This window comes from Mauremys mutica, chromosome 8 (genome assembly GCF_020497125.1).
Source record: "Mauremys mutica isolate MM-2020 ecotype Southern chromosome 8, ASM2049712v1, whole genome shotgun sequence".
In the NCBI taxonomy this organism is placed as follows: Eukaryota; Metazoa; Chordata; order Testudines; family Geoemydidae; genus Mauremys; species Mauremys mutica.
In genome coordinates, this window is record NC_059079.1 from 17,815,368 (window position 1) to 17,828,337 (window position 12,970).

At 39.8% G+C, this 12,970-nt stretch overlaps 1 protein-coding gene across 2 annotated transcripts in view; it reads left to right on the forward strand.

Annotated features, from left to right (window-relative positions):
- CACHD1 (cache domain containing 1) overlaps positions 1-12,970 on the forward strand; it is a 184,848-nt gene that overhangs the window by 74,994 nt on the left and 96,884 nt on the right. The window lies entirely within an intron of this gene.

The window sequence follows — 12,970 nt, forward strand, 5'->3', positions numbered from 1 at the left end:
TGAGTACTTAACTGTCACAGAAGAAAAATGGGGCCACAATAGAGTATAATTACTGTGGTTAAAAGCTCAATATTGAAGTGGATAGAAGAATAATTGAGCACTTCTGGTTTATTAATAACTTGGTCTTTCAGTCCTAATGAATCATGAGTAGTATAACTGGAGTTTTATGAGTAAGAGCGATACATCCAACTGAGCATCTTGAGCAAATGCAAATAAAATGTAAGCAAATTAAATCCCCTATGACTGGCTCCTTTTTTTTTTTTTTTTTGGTCAGTCATTAAAATTTTCTTACCAACTGATGCCCGAAGGCCATTATTTATAGTTTTCTGTCAACTGGGAACTTTTCTCGAAGGCTGCTCAATTTTTATTTAAAAAACAAAACAAAAAACACCATGTAAACAATGACGTCTAGGAAACAGAGAGGGAAAAACTACAGCTGTTGGCCTTAAGCACCAGCGATTAATACAATCAACTGTCTTTATGCCACACAAGGAGTGGTTTTAAGTTTAAAACTTTAGACACTTTGTGCTCTCAAAATCTAGAGCTGTCTATTTCTTAAGAGTAATCTGTACAGTAGAATTCCATGTCATTCTGTGTGTCACTCTGAAAGATAGAATGTCTGAGTCCATGTGAAGCGATGGATAAAGCTATAAGCATAGTTGAGAGCACTTTTTGTTCAGAATATCATAAGGGTCAATCATCACTGGGATTCACAGTCTGTTACTATCTGGTTATTAAGTTCTGACCCATTTTTACTACTAGTGCCATATAACCTTTTCCACGTTGAAGTAAGTATTTGCACCATAGATGTGGGGTATGGTGTCAGTGACTTCCCTATAAAGAGAGTTTGAATCTTAACTGAGTTAAGATTCATGAAGAATAGTTTTAATATTATAGCCATCAGACTGAGAGGAAAGGAAGGTAAGAAAAAGCATTTCTTCAAATGGGTGGTTTAAGTTGCACATGACACAGGCAGTATTCTGGGGAGAGTAGAGAATTTGCAGATGAGAGTGGAGAGCATCTGTTCAAGATTGAGAGACATCAAGGTTCCTGATAGTTGAGAGAATGTAAGTTTAGAATCCAAAAATCAAAGATGCATAATGATAGTTTTGATTGAACAGTTTTTTTTGACCAATTTAAGATATGTTGAATTTAAGGGAGTTAGGACAGGCCCAAGAGGTTTTTTTTTTAATAGCTTGACAGAAGTGAATTGAAGAAAGAGTAAAGGGGATATAGCATCTGAACTTTGGACTCACCCTGTATCTCCCTTCCCCTCCCCTTTTCCACCCTCAACAAGACAACCTTCAAACCTACCTTCCTCTGTAACTATTGCTCAGTCTCCCCTCTTCTTTTCTTTTTAAACTCAAAACTCCTTGAGTGAAAAGTTTACAATAGCTGCCTCAAATTCATATCCTCCAGCTCTGTCCTGGATCCCTTCCAGTCTGGCTTCTTTCTCTATGTCACTGATACTTCTCACCAAGGGTTTAATGATTTCAAAGTCCTCAAATCTGGCCAGGTGTACTCGTTCTTCTCCGTGACTCCCCTGCTGCTTTTGACTCTGTTGACCACACTGTTTTTCATGGCAACTTATTCTTCTTTGTCTTTTTTGTGACACTGTCTTCTCCTAGTTCACCTCCTCCCTCACTTTAGTTCCCATAGTGCCTCCTTCACTGGATCCATCTAGTCTATGCATTTGTATGAACCCTCCTTATAGCAGTATCTGATCCCCTCCTATTTTCACCTAGAAATAATTTCTTTCCATCTTCCTTCCTTCCTTTGCAGCTTCTTGTGTGGAGTTTGATGATGGTGGTGGTTGGGGCTTTGTTTGTGAATTTTTTATGAAGGAAAAGCTAAGTCAAAGAGAAGAGGAGTTTTGTATTGAACGCAATGCGTGGTGTTGCTTTTCTGGTAGTGAGTTCCATAGCTTAGGTTCTCCTCCTTTCTCGCAGTGTCTGTGAGTTTCCCACAAATTCATGTCCTAGGCCCTCTCTTCTTCTTCCTCTACATCTTAACTTTGGGTGATTTCTTTTGATCACATAACTTCAACTGCCATCGCTACCTTCCCTGACCATTCATAAATGTGCCTCTTCACTCCTGATCTGTCTCCATCCATTCAGTCTCTGTTTCTTTGATCGCTTGCCATCAAATTAAACTTAACCCAGCTAACACAGAACTCCTTGCTTTCCCTCTCAAGCCCTCTCCACTCCCTTCATTTCCTATTACTCTTGCACAGCCAGGGGAAAATTAGCTAGAGGAGGGATCAAGCAGTGAATTGTAAACTCTTGTTTGTCACTCTTTTATACTCCTGTGCCCCAAATGCCTTGTCTCTGCTGCTCAGGTGGATCGTGATTGCCCAGCAGGAGTAGCAGAGTGATATAGACTAGCTTACGCTCTGCTGTTGATTCTGCTGTCACAACTTGGTAAGATCAAAGTGTTTTATGGAGCTTGCAGTTCACTTAAGATTTCTAAGGAAATTCTGAGCCCACAAAAATTGAAGGAGTTCATTGTGCGTTGGCCTACATTGTATAAAGTTATTCTGTGTGAGATGCTGTTAAATAAGCAGGTCCATATGAAGATACACAAATTCTTCTGTTTGCGTAGGATTGTCTAAGATAGGGCTGCAGAGATAAGTGACATGGGCATTCCCTTTGATGCATATTACAGAAGTAGCATTTAGCTATTTTACATACAACAACTTGTATCAATGGCTTGTGAAAAGGGTCAGGAAGTGTCACTGTTATATAAACAGGCCGCCATGTCAGACTTATTGTAGCACTAAGCTCTACAGAAGGTGTTAGCATGGTTCCATAGGATACATTACAACTGAGAGATAGCAGATATTCCCTAGATCTTCTGTTTGCAATCCAACCTGTCATAAGAAAGGGCATGAGTAGCTTTCCTAAACCCAACAGAGAGTTAAGAAAGATATCGGATACAATTTGGCAAGGGAACATACAAAACACCTGAGGAGGAGGATATAATAAAATTGTTGTGGTTGAAACAAATACCCTCATTTCTCTATTTTGAATCATAGAACATCAGGGTTGGAAGGGATCACAAGAGGTCATCCAGTCCAAACCCCTGCTCAAAGCAGGACCAATCCGCAACTAAATCATCTCAGCCATGACTTGGTCTAGCCTTAATTTTAGAAACCTCTAAGGAAGGAGATTCCACCATCTCCTTAGGTAACCCATTCCAGTGCTTCACCACCCTCCTAGTGAAAAAGTTTTTCCTAATATCTAACCTAAACCTCCCTCACTGCAACTTGAGACGTTACTCCTTGTTCTGTCATCTGCTACCACTGAGAACAGTCTAGATCCATCCTCTTCAGAACCCCCTTTCAGGTAGTTGAAAGCAGCTATCTAATCCCCCCTCATTCTTCTCTTCTGCAGACTAAATAATCCCAGTTTCCTCAGCATCTCCTCATAAGTCATGTGCTCCAGCTCCCTAATCATTTTTGTTGCCCTCCACTGGACTCTTTCCGATTTTTCCACATCCTTCTTGTAGTGTGGGGCCCAAAACTGGACACAGTATTCCAGATGAGGCCTCACCAATGTTGAATAGAGGGGAATGATCATGTCCCTCAATCTGCTGGCAATGCCCCTACTTATACAGCCCAAAATGCCGTTAGCCTTCTTGGCAACAAGGGCACACTGTTGACTCATATCCAGCTTCTCGTCCACTGTAACCCCTAGGTCCTTTTCTGCAGAACTGCTGCCTAGCCACTTGGTCCCTAATCTGTAGCAGACACCCACCACGACATCACCCTTGTTGCTCACACTTCTAAACTTAATCCAGAGACTCTCAGGTTTTTCTGCAGTTTCATACTGGAGCACTGAGCAGTCATACTGCTCTCTTACATACAATGCAACTCCTCCACCTTTTCTGCCCTGCCTGTCCTTTCTAAAAAGTTTATATCCATGCATGATAGTACTCCAGTCATGTGATTTATCCCACCAGGTCTCCGTTATTCCAATCACATCATAATTCCTTGACTGTGCCAGGACTTCCAGTTCTCCCGGCTTGTTTCCCAGGCGTCTTGCATTTGTGTATAGGCACTTAAGATAACTCGCTGATTGTCCTGCTTTCTCAGTATGAGGCAGGAGTCCTCCCCTCTTGTGCTCTCCTGCTCGTGCTTCCTTCCCTTCCGGCATCCCACTTCCCCACTTACCTCAGGGCTTTGGTCTCCTTCCCCTGGTGAACCTAGTTTAAAGCCCTCCTCACTAGGTTAGCCAGCCAGCTTGCGTGTGAAGATGCTCTTCCCTCTCTTCGTTAAGTGGAGCCCGTCTCTGCCACATGGGAACTTTTTTTTTTCACAATAGCTGATAATTGAAGTTGATGTGTTTTCCTTCTAACATCCAAAATGTGTTCCTTCTTTCTGCCCCCACTGAAGAAATTTCACTAAATAGTAATGTCTTCAATGAGATTGGCTCTTTGAGCCATTTTGACTTCGTACCTCTTTTAAAAATCAGTTATGTTCATGCTTGGTTTTCCATATTGCATTCCAAAATCATTCACTGTGTAAGAATGCAGAACATAAAACTTTTGTTCTAAAAATCCCAGTAAAGGATATAAATCATGCATGACCCAACCAAAGTAAATTAGATACTGGGTGAAGCTCATGGACCTTGAGAGAATTAGTTTTAGGGATCAGATGTCAAGTTTACAGACCAAGTTGGCTTGATGGGGAACAAAGGGAACAAAATAACACATGCACGCAGCATAAAAATCCCAGAGAATCAGTCGTTGAAGCCTTCTTCATTGGAGTTTCAGCTTATGGATTCCTTTGTAGCTGGGGTTCTTGTTCCACATCAGACTGAAGTCTGGCAGTTCTGGCCCCTACATCTGGGAGTTCTTCATCCCTACTAATCTTCCATTTACTCATTTTTCCTGCAGCTATTTGGGTTTTATAACCCTTTAGATACCCAGGAGGTTTGCAGCTAGACCTGCTGAAATATATACTGTAACTCCTTCTCTAAAGCTGCTCCTGGGCCAGCCTCTCTGGACTCCTTCCTTTGGCCAGCTGACAGATAATTCAGTTAGGACTCCCCTTTCAAAATTCTTGGATACTCCGTAACTTCATTAACTTTTTCCTTTGACAGGTAAATGTTATATTGTAGCCATCTAAGCTATGGGAAAGGACACCAGGGTGTCTATACCTATGTTTTTCCCTTCTCCATCCAGTGCTAGGACAAGCACCTTTTTATAGAGAGCAGTCCTACACAACAGTCTCCTTCTTTAGGGGAAATACCTGATGCAAACATGTTACAAAATATATTAATAGCCTTTAATAAATATCAAAGAGCTGCTTTGCCCTCACACTAACGATCCAACAAATAAAGGGTTTTTCATCACTTGAAGTATTTCAATCAAGACTGGATATCTGTCTAAAAAGTGTGCTGTAGCTCAGCTAGAAGTTGTAGGTTTGGTGAAAAAATTTCTGGGTGAGGTTCTATTGCCTGTGTTATGCAGGAGTCCGAGCCAAAGGCCAGAAGAGACCACCAGATCATCTAGTGTGACGCCCTGTACATCACAGGCCACCAGCATCACTCGCCCACTACACTCAACAACCAGAATTAGGCTAAAGTATTACAATCCACAGGAGACTCAATTATTGTGTGTGACAGGCAGAGAATCATAGAATCGTAGCACTGGAAGGGACCTCAAGAGATCATCTAGTGCAGTCCCCTGAACTCACGGCAGGACTAAGTATTAGCTAGACCATTCCTGACAGGTGTTTGTCTAACCTGCTCTTAAAAATCTCCAATGATGGAGATTCCACAACTTCGGTGGGCAATAGGAGGCACTGAGGTTCCTCATTGCCTGAGGTCCCCACAATGGCAAGGAAATGATTAAGTGAGAGAGACCTAGATAATCCTGGCAGGTGACCTGCACCTACATCCTACACAGGAAGAAAAAAAAACCAAAAAAAACCTAAAGTCACTGCTAATCTAACCTGGGAGAAAATTTCTTCACAACCCCACATATAGCGATTGGTCAGGCCCTGAGCATCTGAGCAAGAATCAGCCAGAAAGCACCTGCGAGAGAGAGAGAGAGAGAGAATATGCATGGTGCCACTTCAGCGCCCTGGTGCATCCCATCCAATGTCCCAGCTCCATCTGTGGCCATCCCTGATGCTTTAGAAGGACGTTAAAAAAAACAGAATACACTTAGGGAGAAAAATCCCTTCTTGATCCCTTGCATGTGGTCAGATAGTGTCAAAGCCAGGGATGGAGCCAAGAGTTGAACCCAGATCTGCCAAGTCCCAGTTTAGGGTGTTAGTTCTCTCCTATTTCCACTGATTGTTCTGTTTCTTGTTGCATCAGAGGGAAGACTTCGCATGTGTCATATAATGCAAACCATGGTAGCTCACCACCTAGTCCAGAGTGGAGCCCAATCAGTTTTTTGGTAGGAAGGAGGGATGAATTCCTGTGTGAATTTAACCCTTTTGCAGTCCACGAGAGAAAGTGTCTGAAGATCATAGTGAAATACATAGGTTCTTGGGTCTACAAACCAAGAAACTGAAGAAGTTAATCTCAAAACAACTGGGAGGTCAGACTAGATTATCATAGTGGTCCTTCTGGTCCTAAAAATCTATGGATCAGGTTGATGCATTTGTCACTGATGCAGGTCAGATACTGCCTAAAAAGTTCATCTCACACAGTCCAAACCCAAGCAGGAGAAGAATAATGCTGCCATCCACTTCCCCTCAGTTTTTCGTATCAGAACTCCATGTCCATGTAGTCTTGACCTTAAAAAACTATCAGTCAGTTCTAATGTTCCTCAGCTGAATACCCAAAACATTAACAGGAAAAGCACACCAATGTTTCACTTTAAGATTCTTAATAATAAAAGGGACCTTTTGTTAGAGGTCCCTTATCAGTCAGATATGATCCAGCGTTGCCTTGGGCGCTTCACTACCAGAGCCAGTCTTGATGTGAGTGACAATGGAAAAAGCCATGAATTTGTTGTAATCGATCTTGTACGTTAGCACATAAATTGGATTCTAACAAAGTTAAGTAGCATATCGGGAAGGCAGGCTGATTTTTTTTTCTCTTGCAGTACACATAGCCCTTTAAAATATTTTAAGGAAAGAGAGAAGAAAAGGGTACATTAAAAAAAAAAATCAGTGAGGGTATTAGATGACAGGGCTTTCCTTACACAATTACCGAACAAGTATTCTGTGGTCCTTGTAGGGTGAAAGGAGTGTTTAGCATGCCAACACTTCATATTAATGGTCTAAGTGACAATTTTTACTTAATGCTGAGAGAGAGCCAATTAAAACGTAGCCAATAATAGGTGTGAAGGTGTCTGCCCTTTTACTTAAGAGATTGTCTAATGTAACTCAGAAAGATACAGCAGTCATGAATGAGGTTCACTTGCAGATTTCAGTAAGAAATGCATCTCCATGTGTTGTCTAAAGGAATTTGGAGATCAGTGTTTTAGCTAAGTGACATTTTGACTTGCGCATTATCTCCTCAGCTGCTTCCACATCTGTAAAATGAGGATATACTTCCAGTGGTGTTGAGATTTAACGTTTTTAAGGTACATTGATAAAATGAACTATATAAATATTGATGTGATTATAATAATTGTTTTCAGAGTGATTTTCAAGGTACTAGGGCTCCCTTTTAAAATTTTTGGAGTAGACGACAATTAAACCACTAGAAAAAGCTTTCAAGGTTTCCTAGTGTGTATGATGGGATGCTTTGCTAAAAGTACTGAAAGACTGGGAGCCTGAACTGGGCTCTCGTTATTTTAATAAAAGGAGAATTGCTGGCTCTTCATATATTGGTAAAAATAGTTCTTATTTCTCTGAATGATACTGATAACAATCTGAATCTGTAATAGTATCAATTTACAAATAGCTTGGTATGGTTGTGAGCCTGATGTGCTTAACTCAAGCAGAACTCAGTGGTCTGCTCTGAGTATGGAGGACAGCAATGGGCCTTTTAAGAATAAAAGGGATACAGAAGAGTAAATATCATTTGAGATGGTCTAGAATACAAGATTTCATAAATCCCCAAGATATCTATGAAGTCATGATGTAAAAAATATTATGACTCATAAGGAATTCAAAAATAAGATATTAAATACATTCTTCAACATACAAGTGAAACTTTCCTGGATGTTAATTCCCTGGTGTAAGTCAGTTATATCATCCAGGCTTGTCAAATTCATTGATACATATTTTGAATACAGTCTTTAACATTAACATTTATTTAACTTTAAGATACAGCCATAAATAAAATGAATTCAGTAACTTTCCTTTCTCTGAACACCCTCCTAGGCCCCCCCCCCCCCAAAAGAAGACTTCAGAAATGTAGCGCTTAGAAGTAAAAGGAGCTTTCAAAAGGCTCTAAGGGAATACACAATGAGAAAAATTAAAGTGAAATTCACTGATGTTGCGATGAAACATTGTCAGTAGAGATGGTGACATTTGAAATGCATTACACATAGGCAGCATCATAACACAAAATGGTGTTATTGTTTAACCTGACTGTTTAAAAAATACCAGGTCATCGTTATTCAGTATCACTTCCATAAGGAAAAGGTAGAAATGTAGAAACATAAGTACTAGATAAAAGTTGAACAGCAAAAAGAAAAATAATATTTTTAAGTTGAGTTGAAGAGGACTGTGACAATAGCTGAAAGGAGGAAGACTATTCCATTTCACAGCAAAGTTCGAGGTTTCAAAATTTGTTTTCATAGTATCTTCGAAATATAAAGCTTGCAGGGACTTGAGAGGTCATCAAGTCTAGTCTCCAGCACTGAGGCAGGACCAAGTAAACCTAGACCAGCCCTGACAGGTGTTTGTCAAAACCATTCTTAAAAACCTCCAGTGATGGCAATTCCACAAGCTCCTTTGGAAGCCTATTCCAGAGTTTAACTACCCTTGTAATTAGAAAGCTTTTCTTAATATGTAACCTAAATCTCCCTTGCTACAGATTAAGCCCCATTGCTACTTGTCCTGCCTTTAGTGGACATGGAGAACACCATCCTCTTTATAAAAAACTAGGAGTCCTTGTGGCACCTTAGAGACGCATTTATTTGGGCATAAGCTTTTGTGGGCTAGAACCCACTTCACGAAAGCTTATGCCCAAATAAATTTGTTAGTCTCTAAGGTGCCACAAGGACTCCTTGTTTGTTTGTTTGTTTGGGTTTTTTTTGCTAATACAGACTAACACAGCTACCACAGAAATCTATCCTCTTTATAACAGCCCTTACCATATTTGAAGACTGTTCTCAGGTCCCCCCCCCTCAGTCATCTTTTCGGAAGAATAAACATGCCCAGTTTTTTGTAACCTTTCTTCATAGGTCAGGTTTTTCGAAACCTTTTATTGTGTTTGGATTCTCTCAAATGTATCCGTATCTTTCCTAAAGTGTGGTGCCCGGAACTGGACAAAGTACTCCAACTGAAGTCTCACCAGTGGCGTGTAGAGCAGGACAATTACGTCCTGTGTCTTACACTCCTGTTAATACATCCCCGAAGGAGAGTTAGCCTTTTACGCAGCTTCATCAAATTGTTGACTCATTCAGTTATGATCCACTATAACCCTCAGATCCTTTTCAGCAGTACTGCCATCTAGCCTGCTATTCCCCATTTTGCAGTTGTGCATTTGATTTTTTTCTTCCTAAATGAAGTACTTTTTACTTTTCTTTATTGAATTTCATCTTGTTGAACTATGACCAATTCTCTGATTTTGTCAAATGGTGACATTTGAAATGCATTACACATAGGTAGCATCATAACACAAAATGGTTATCTAATCCTAACCTCCAAAGTGCTTGCAATCCATCCCAGTTTAGCGTCATCCACAAATTTGATAAGCATACTCTCCACTCCATTATCCAAGTCATTAATGAAAATAGTGAATAGTACCAGAACTGACCCCTGCAGAATCCCACTAGATACATTCTCCCAGTTTGACAGAGAACCATTAATAACTACTTTTTGAGTACAGTTTTTCAACTAGTTATGACCTCACTTTATAGTAATTTCATCTAGAACGCATTTCCTTAGTTTGCTTATGAGAGTGTCATGTGAGACAGTGTCAAAAGCCTTACTAAAATCCAGATATATCACATTTACTTGTTTCCCCTTTGCCTCCTGTCCACTGGGCCAATAACCTCATCATCCCTACCTTTTTTCACAGTTGGTTTGCCCTTGATGCACTTTTTTTGTGTGGGAATCAAATGGGCACAGGTGATGACAAATGCTGTACGTTCTTTACGGCAGGTTTGGTCTTGACATAGTTCTTTCAATCTGTTCTGTTTTGAACATGGAGGATTGTAAACCTGAACAGTGGTGGCGGGTCCGGGCTCATGTACTATGATCTTCCTTCAGCCACTTGGGCTCTAGGACTCTCTGAATTTTCTGTCTCACACCACACAATGCCCCACTGTGTCAGAAGATTGTTTGCAAATTGCAGCTTTCTGTGATCTTAGGCAACTCCTTTCTGTGCCTCATCCATAAAGTGCGGGTGACAATACTTGTCAACTACAGGAGGTGTTGGGTAGCTTAGAAAAATGTGTGTGAATAATTTTGAGATAATCTGATGGGAAAGTGTTATATAAGTTACATCAGCTTCTCAGTGGAATCCCTATGTTTGGTGGTACAGACAATTCTTCAAAAAGATTTGTCAGACTTGTAGACTTTGGTGAATGTACAGAGGGATAGTTGCTCATAGGGACGTGGGTTTTATTACCAGTTGAATTGCTAATGTAAAAAAGCAAATTCTATGACAAAAACTCACTATGTACAGTATTCAGTTAACAAAAAAATAACATTTTTAATTTAAATAAGTGTTTTATGTACTTTTTTCTACATGTGGTTTGTGTAAATTTTTTTGTTACAGTTAGTTGCATCGTCCATTTTTATCAGCTGGCTCAAACCTCTCTGCTACCCATAATTTTTAATAATTAATGAAAGCTTGACCACAGCCATTCAGTTGCCCAAACTGAGAGAGAAATGTTCTGAAGACAGTCTTGAAACATGATATTTTAGAAATTTTGGCTTGTATATTTTTTAGGAGGGCTAGGTATTCCAGTGTTACATTTAATATGCTGATGAATACGGTTAATCAAAAGAAAGTTGAAAACAGAACAAGAGAAAACGTACTCAGCTACGTATTATCTGACAATTGAAAGAGCTGTAATAGGGAAGCAATTAGTACTCCTCTGGTGTGGTAGTAATAAATCATTCTACAAAACCAATTAGATATAATTCTACAAGTCATTTCATTTGAGCAGTAGTCTGTTAAAAACTATGTACCTTGGAGACCTGTAATTGAGCTGTACATTTGATGGAACAATGGAGGCAAATTCATTGCTGTTATCAGTGTGGGCCTTATTATTCATATAAGAAAGTAAATCATGATGCAATGTTCCGTTAGTAATAGTTAGGAAAGACATTTGTCAGTCCTGGAGATCTGAACTGACCAATTGCATTTCTCCATGTACAAATTTACTAGTGTTGTCTGGTCATTTCTTTAGCTGAGGTGTTGGAGTTGGAAGGGAGCAAAATGATGTACATATAGTAATTAAAGAACTTTCTTCAGCTCTGAAGATACAGTTAATTAAAATGTGAAGTGAAACATTTTTGAATATTCACTACTGGCAGTAAACTGTTAAAAGATTATTCCCTTTCATTCAGAATGCAAGCTGTAGACTGTAGAGGATATTACCAAGTGTGCCAAACAAAATCATGCTCTTGGGACCTGATCCATTTCCATTGACTTCAGTGGGTTTTGGATCTTCTTCTTAGCATATGTGCAATGTGCCTCAGGTGGCATGTGGCCAGGATTCATCACTGAATTTGGTCTGCTGGTTGGCTCATGAGCTTCCTTGGCCCAGGCCCGGTACTGACAGGGAGTGCAACATGAACACTGATCCAGGCCCCCCTGGGCTGACAGGCTAAAAGCAAATATCCCAGGGAGGTTCCTGTGTGATATTTACTACATTTCAGGGATATACAGTTTCTTAAATTAGAGAGATGTAAAGAGAATAGCCAAAATTACCAAATAGAGAGTGCCTAAAGTCAAGCTCCTAAATTCAGCAAGAGTCCCTATTTTTTAAGGCACTAAGCACCTTTTTTGAAATAAGTACAACTTGAGGTGCTCAGGTTGTTTATTTAGGACCCTAAATATGGATTATGGGGCCAAACCTTAAGTCCTTATGTTTAATAATATTGTTCTGTTTAATTGAATCTCCATCATATTTTCTTTCAGCCTTCTCAGAAAAAATTGTTTGCAATACTTGTGTTAGATGGTAAATACAGCAGCAGTATCCTTAAGCAGTGCACAAAGGATCTGATCCAACTCTGACTGACAGCAGCGGAAAGACTCTCACTGACTTGAAAGAGAGTTAGATCAGGTCCTATGCTGGAAGATGTGAGGAGTAAAATATGAGAATGAAGTTTGGGTAACTTTCAAAGGCTGAGAGCTATGTGCCAGTTTTCATTTAAAACAGTTAAATGAAGGTACTCTGACGCATTACTTTTAAGAGAGACAAGATGAATGAGGGAATATCTTTTATTGGACCAACTTCTGTTGGTGAGAAAGACACGCTTTTGAGTTTATACAGAGCTCTCCTTCTGGTCTGGGTCCAATAAAGAAGTTGGTCCAATAAAAGATATTACCCGATCCACCTTGTCTTTCTAATATCCTGCGACCAACACAGCTACAACACATCGTTATTTTTAATGCATTTTAAAGTATATTTTTCACAGTGCAAAATTGGTGATTTTTCATGACATCTGGTTCAGCTAGAGCTAAATTAGCATGGCTGAAAAGGGTGAAATTCTTGGGTATCTGTTGCAAGACAGTAAATATATTTTAGCATTTTGTATCATTGCTTAGTATGGCCATTTTATGACTCACATGATGACTATTTCAACCTGCACAGTGAAAACTAAGTGAGATATTGCATAAAGCCTGGAATTTTTAGCTTTCATGTATGCAGTTTGTTT